The sequence below is a fragment of the Sapajus apella genome, unplaced genomic scaffold (genome assembly GCF_009761245.1).
Source record: "Sapajus apella isolate SASKATOON/1434 unplaced genomic scaffold, GSC_monkey_1.0 scaffold3196, whole genome shotgun sequence".
NCBI classification, from domain to species: Eukaryota; Metazoa; Chordata; class Mammalia; order Primates; family Cebidae; genus Sapajus; species Sapajus apella.
In genome coordinates, this window is record NW_022440122.1 from 1 (window position 1) to 7790 (window position 7790).

Below are 7790 nucleotides of genomic sequence, written 5' to 3' on the forward strand. Positions count from 1 at the left end.
TTTAAGTTGTCAATATGTCTTTATTTGTGTAGTTGTACTACTGTTGATTGATTTAATACATTTAAATTGGCACACGTAAAATAAATGAAGAACATGATGTAACATTTATTGAGTTTTGTCTCTAATAGAGGGCACTGAATAAATAAACTGGAATAATTTGCCTAAATTAATGAATGAATTTTCACCCTACCTTCATGTTCATCAGGGTAAATTATTTTGGTGGTCACATCTTTTTCTGTCACTGCTTGGGGCAGAAAGCCAAACTTCCAACACAGAGCAGATTTCTTGTATGTTTATGGGCAGATTCTAGGAAATGTATTACAATAAAGACAGAAGGCCACAGAGAAATTAGTAATACCTTATTCACAGATCAAACTTTTTTTTTTTTTTTTTTTTTTTTTTGTGATGGAGTTTCGCTCTTTTTACCCAGGCTGGAGTGCAATGGCGCGATCTCGGCTCACCGCAACCTCCGCCTCCTGGGTTCAGGCAATTCTCCTGCCTCAGCCTTCTGAGTAGCTGGGATTACAGGCACGTGCCACCATGCCCAGCTAATTTTTTGTAGTTTTAGTAGAGACGGGGTTTCACCATGTTGACCAGGATGGTCTTGATCTCTTGACCTTGTGATCCACCCGCCTCGGCCTCCCAAAGTGCTGGGATTACAGGCTTGAGCCACCGCGCCCGGCCAGATCAAACTTTTGATCCCAACTTTTCCCATCTGCTTTTCAATGCCGCCTGAAACAGAGTTGGTCACTAGGAAGATCTTACATCTTACAAGGTTGGTTGCACTTAAAACTAAACAGACTGACTATGCAGGCAAACACCTTTATTTAGATGAGGCAATATAGAAAGACAGCAGATCCAAGTCACCAAGAATGACCTGGGTTCAAATCCTACTTAGAATCTGCACATACGTGGGAGAGTGATATGAACCCCTCTGTGCCTCAGTTCCCTATTGTGAGGTGTGGAAATGTAAGTATGTTATAGATGTAAGGTCTATGCTATAGACCTACTGAAGTGTATAGGGCTAAAAGGAATGAAATACAGATACAGCGTTAAGAAGACTCATGCTTCATAAATGCCCAAGAGTGTCCAATCATTGAATGTCTGGAAAAATAATCCTGATACTCAGTAGTGTTTGAATGCAGAGAGGGAGCTTGCATGGCTCCCGGGCAGGGGAAGATGGAAAGTGACTTCACCCTTTGTGTGGCATGATGCTTTTCAGCTCACGGAGATCTGTGATTTCCCGTGACCCCCACATTAGAGCGAGGGGATGGGCAGAACAGGGGCTACAACTTACATTTTCCAGATCAGCAAATTAAAACTATGACATTTTGAGTGACTTACCTAGAGATATAACAGCGAGGAGTGGTAGATCTGGGACAAGAATGTAGTTGCGTCCCTGGGGACAGAGACCCCCTCAACACCTGATTCCTCTAGATCATGCCCTGGACTCTGAACCAAGAGCTCTTCTCACAAGGTTTATCAAATCCTCCTGACCCAACATTTCTTCAGGAAGGCTGATGTCCTGGAAGAGTTGGGAGAACCAAGAGAAGAGCTCACATCATAACACAACCTCTTGCCTCCAGGTTTCTATCCCTGACATAAAGTCTCAGTTTTCCGCAAACAAAGCCTCTCTGAAAAGCAGGTTCAAATGTCTGACCTCTTACCTCAGCATCTTCTCACTGTCAGCTGCCCGGTGGTGGGCAGTTAACTGCCATCAGTTAATGACCCCACATGCCCAGGGGTCAGCTTGGCTCCTAAGCTGGCTCAGAACTCAGGACATTCCAGGTCAACTGTCACATGATGGCTGTTCCAAGAAGCAATTTCCCTTCCATGAACCAAGCCTGGATGAGAAGTTAATAGGAATTAACTGGGGTTGTGGCCTGCTGGGCTGATGACATGATGGTTTAATAAATTAAGTCAAAGATCTCTATGACGACAGGTCTTAGAGGATTTGAAGAGAACACAGGTCATGATTGAGGTCTCACTGCTGATATCTAGCCAAGTGTGTTTTTACATGGATAAGTGTGTCACGTATGGTTTTAAAACCTCAATCCCAAACCCACACATTATTATTTTCTGTTTATGAAAACAAATAATGAATTCTGACCTCAGCAACTATGTGAGCAACCTGAACTAAAGGCCTGGCTGAGAATGGGAGGCAGCTCTCCAGCACTGAGTGTCCACTGTGCAGTCTTTATGCCTACCTAGACCCTGCCCAGTTAAAGGTAAGGGTCCTTGTTACTCTCAGAGGGACATAGTTATAGCCTGGAGAACCCAGCCCAGCACCTTCCTGAGAACAATGCAGGCCCACCTTTCCTCTGTCACCAAATGTCCATTCCACTAATCCAATGCCATTGTCCCTTCTCTCCACTTTCCCAGGCATCATTCAAACAGCCAGTGATCTTGTCTTTACTGGCATCATGGTAATTTTCCCATGAAATTCCAGTTTCTTGCCTTTCTAAAGGCCTCTGAACTCAGATGGCTCTAACATGTGGTTTCAGATGTTGAAATCTACATTCAAAAGAGTTTGGCTTTTAATTCCTTTTTTCCTGGAAATTCTATAGCTGTGTTTGGTAACAAGAATCTCCTGACCTGATGAAGGCAATACAGGTGTGTTTCTACTGTCATCTGTTCTCCAGAAGAATGTCTACAAAGTTGGCATTATAAAATAGTCCATTTTTGGATAAAGAAAATGTGGCATATACACACCATGGAATACTATGCAGCCATAAAGAAGAATGAGTTCATATCTTTTGTAGGCACATGGATGAAGATGGAAACCATCATTCTCAGCGAACTAACACAGGACAGAAAACCAAACACTGCATGTTCTCATAAGTGAGAAGTTGAACTATGAGAACACAAAGATACAGTGAGGGGAACATCACACACTGGAACCTGTCAGGGGGTGGAGGGCAAGGTGAGGGAGAGCATTAGGATAAATACCTAACGCACGCAGGGCTTAAAACCTAGATGACGGGTTGACGGGTGCAGCAAACCACCATAGCACATATATACTTATGTCACAAACCTGCACATCCTGCAACCGTATCCCAGAACTTAAAGTATAATAATAAAAAAGTGAGAACCTAAAAAAATAAATAAAATAGTACATTTTTCTTTATAAACTGAGGAACAAATTTAAGGCAACTAGCTTGATAGAAGGTTTTAAAACATAAAGAAAGCAATACAATGAAACTATCCAATACATTTATAAATCTGTAAATGAAATGTGGGAGAATGGAAAACATATGAAGACAATATTTTGAGTACAAGTTACCTGGCCTATTTGAATAAACAGCAGTTTATTCAATAGGAACATACCGCCCATGGAGCAATGTGCATTTCCCATTACTGTAAATAAAATTGTCTTCCGAGACAGTGAATATGCGTGAACAGCAATTTCTCCACTTGCAGAATGATACTTGAAATGAAAGGCAAGAAGCATACCCCGCATGACCACGGAGACAGGTCATAGATGATTTCAAGTGAACACAAGGCATGATAGGGGTCTCACAGCTGCTATCTAGACAGGTGTAATTTTTCATGGACAAGTGTATTATTTAAGAGCACATGTTTGGTTTTAAAACCTCTCTCAAACCTACACATTATTATTTTTGTTTGTTTATGAAAACAAATTAAATGGGAAAAAGTGACCTGCCCCCTCATGCAAATGCCATTCCTACCCATTTCTACTATTCCTGAGTCATCAGACATTTCTAGATCCAACAGTTCAAAATTTTTTCCAGAATATTTTTTAATAGGAGAAACTCTGTTTTAAAAGTTTGTGTCCTCTTGTAAGAATATAATGATGAAATTATATCAATCTACTCATCACCTATGTAGATTGACTACCTTTTAATTTTTTGTATGCAACTAAGTCTATGTACTCAATTCTCTGCCAATCTCTGTGAGTTCCTTGAGCAATTTCTGTCATTGTACATGTAAAATACTATTATTTGAGTCATTGTTTAAAATAATTGCTATAGGCTGGGTGCAGTGGCTTACGCCTCTAATCCCAGCACTTTGGGAATCTGAGGCAGGCGAATCACAAGGTCAGGAGATTGAGACAATCCTGGCCAACATGGTGAAACCCTGTCTCTACTAAAAATACAAAAATTAGCTGGATGAGGTGGCATGCACCTGTAGTCCCAGCTACTCAGGAGGCTGAGGCAGGAGAATTGCTTGAATCTAGGAGGCGGAGGTTGCAGTGAGCCGAGATCGTGCCACTGCACTCCAGCCTGGGGACAATGTGAGACTCCATCTCAAAAAAATAATAATGACTATATATTTCCTGTCGGTTGATGAAAAACATACAATTAATGCTTTTCTAAATAGAGAGACCTAGATAACCAATACTCAGACTTATAATTTTATGCCCAGTCACAATCATTTTTACGACCTGGTCATGATTATTAGCTACAGAAATGGAATTGACAAGCCCTTAGAAACACATCTGAAGTGAAAAGTTTAGGTTATAAAAGAGAGTGTTGCCATGTCTAAGACAACGTTTGTCCCCTTCAAGATACGAAACACTTCAATGCAAATCTTCATTATTGCTGATTTATCTCAAATTTCCAGAACTAATGAATCAAATGGATCATTGACAAGGTATCAAAAGTGCCCTAATATATATGGTGCCATATTTTCTGCAGGGATTGTCCAGTTCAAGGACTCCTTGAGAGGACAGAGGACAGAACAGTGGTATTACATTGTACTACGTGAAGGATTTTTACCTTTAAAATGCAGTGATGAGTTAAAACAGAGAGAAGTCAATCAATATTTCACATATGTAACATTTATAGCCAAAGGAGACACTGCCAACAGTTGCCACTACATTGGGGATTTCTCTTTGCCTGAAATTCGGGTGTCTTTTATGAATAATCAAAAGCAGCGAAAGCTAATGCTAACCAGCCAGTGTTTTCAAACCAGAAAAAAAGATAAAAAAGAGACGTTTGACCCTACTCAGTTTCAAGATTGTATTATCCAAGGCTTAACTGAAACCAATACTGATTTGGAAGCAGTAACTAAGTTTCTTGATGCTTCTGGAGCAAAATGTGATTACCATCGATATGCAGAAACACTCGTTGACATTCTGGTGGCTGGTGAAATGCTGGCCCCAAGTGGTACAGTGGCAGATGACATGATGTGTACAGATATCTGCGTGTTTGCAGCCCAAGAAGACCTAGAGACCATGTAAGCAATTGTTCATGTTTTTCACAAGTTAATCAGGTGCTACAAATACCCGAAGAAAGGTGGTTTATTTCTTTTTTTTTTTTGAGATGGAGTTTCACTCTTGTTGCCCAGGCTGGAGTGCAATGGTACGATCTCAGATCACTGTAACTTCCGCCTCCCGGGTTCAAATGATTCTCCTGCCTCAGCCTCCCGAGTAGCTGGGATTATAGGCATGCACCATCACGCCCAGCTAATTTTGTATTTTTAGTAGAGTTGGGGTTTATCCATGTTGGTCAGGCTGGTCTTGAACTCCTCACCTCAGGTGATCTGCCCACCTCCGCCTCTCAGTGCTGGGATCACAGGAGTGAGCCACCACGCCTTGGCCTGCTGCTGCTGTTCTTAAAGGGTTTTTCAGAGTCATAGAGAAACAAGCTGGCTATGTTGACTGGTGTTCGTCTGGCTAATGGAACAATGCCTCCATTTTTAATAGCCTTTATAATGAGAATTTGGTTAGAGACGGTGTTTCAGCAGCTTTTACTGTGAAGCTCTTTGAATCATGAATAAATAAAAAAGATATCAATGCAGTAGCTGCAAGTCTTCGGAAAGTCAGCGTGGATAACAGACTGATGGAGCTTCTCTCTGTCAACAAGCAAAGCATCGAACACTTCACAGAGCATTTTACTGAGGCAGGCTTGAAAGAGCTTTCAGAATATGTTCAACATCAGCAAACCATCGGAGCTCATAAGGAGCTCCAGAAAGAACTTCAAGAACAGATGTCCTGTGGTGATCCATTTAAGGCTATAATTTTATTTTATTTTATTTTATTTATTTTTTTTTTTTGAGACGGAGTTTCGCTCTTGTTACCCAGGCTGGAGTGCAATGGCGCGATCTCGGCTCACCGCAACCTCCGCCTCCTGGGTTCAGACAATTCTCCTGCCTCAGCCTTCTGAGTAGCTGGGATTACAGGCACGCACCATCATGCCCAGCTAATTTTTTGTAGTTTTAGTAGAGACGGGGTTTCACCGTGTTGACCAGGATGGTCTCGATCTCTTGACCTCGTGATCCACCCGCCTCGGCCTCCCAAAGTGCTGGGATGACAGGCGTGAGCCACCGCGCCCGGCAAGGCTATAATTTTATATGCCAAGGAGAAGATGAAAAAAAACCCAACATCAGAATCAGTTGTCACGGGAACAGTCTGGTGGAGTGGAATGAGCACCGTGGAATGGAACAAAAGAGGAGAGCTTGTAGCGGAGCAAGCCATCAAGCCCTTTAAGCAATACAACCGTCTATTGGAGATAATGACCTTTGAAGCACCAGGGATGCCACTGGAGGCCATTGTTAAGCTTAGAAATATGCAGGAACAGAAAAATACCACAATTTCACTTACAACAGTGAGCTAAGCATTGGGTACACATGGACATAAATACAGAAACAATAGACACTGGGGACTACTACAGAGGAGAGAGAGGGAGAAGGCCAAGCTGAAAAACTACCTATTGGGTCCTATCTGGGTGATGGGATCATTCATACCCCGAACCTCAACATCACAGGGTATACTCATGTAACAAACCTGAACATGTGCTCCTTGTCTCTAAAGTAATAGTTGAAATTGTAAATAAATTATTTTATCTCCTTATAATAGAAATAAAAACATGGACACCAAAATTTAAAAAAAAGGGTTCATGAGGGAAAATGAAAAAACAGTGAAGGGAAGGGGCATGCGCCCTTCAGAATGGACCTTCATGAATGTGCAGCATCTTCCTCTGGGGCTCCATTTCGATAAAAATATGTGCAATGGCCAGGCACGGTGGCTCACACCTGTAATCCCAGCACTTTGGGAGGCTGAGATGGGTGGATGACCTGAGGTCAGGAGTTCAAGAACAGCTTGACCAGTATGGCAAAACCCCCTCTCTACTAAAATACAAATGTTAGCTGGGTGCGGTGGCACATGCCTGTAGTTCCAGCTACTCGGGAGGCTGAGACAGCATAATCACTTGAACCTGGGAGGCGGAGGTTGCAGTGAGCTGAGATCACACCACATTACTCCAGCCTAGGCAACAGAGAGAGACTTGATCTTAAAAAAAAAAAAAAAAAAAAAATTACATTAAATTAAATTTTAAAAATTAAAATAAAAAAACTAAAAATAATAAAAATGCAAGTAAAACTATTGAAATGCCACTGTATACATCTTTTAAAGTAGAAAGAAACTTCTAATACCTTGTAATGGTGAAACTATAAGACATGATTTTATGAATTCTGTTGGTAGCATTGTAAATTACGACATCTTTCAGAGGGTTAATGGTCAGTAAAAAGTGAGTCTAAAGATGTTTCCACTCTCTGAGCAACAATCCTACTTACAGAGCATGATCCTAAGGAAGTTGTTCAACAGAATAAAGGCATATAGATAATGACTGGCATCACTGAATTACTTATTATTTTTTAATTTATTTTATTGCATTTTAGGTTTGGGGTACATGTGAAGAACATGCAAGATTGTTGCATAGGTACACACGTGGCAGTGTGATTTGCTGCCTTCCTCCCCATCACCTATATCTGGCATTTCTTCCCATGCTATCTCGCCCCAACTCCCAACCCCCCACTGACCTCCCCTA

General features: G+C 41.5%; 1 pseudogene; it reads left to right on the top strand.

Moving 5' to 3' along the window:
* The first annotated feature begins 4835 nt into the window (after nucleotides 1-4835).
* LOC116547447 lies at nucleotides 4836-6488 on the top strand (annotated as a pseudogene).
* Nucleotides 6489-7790: the final 1302 nt, after the last annotated feature.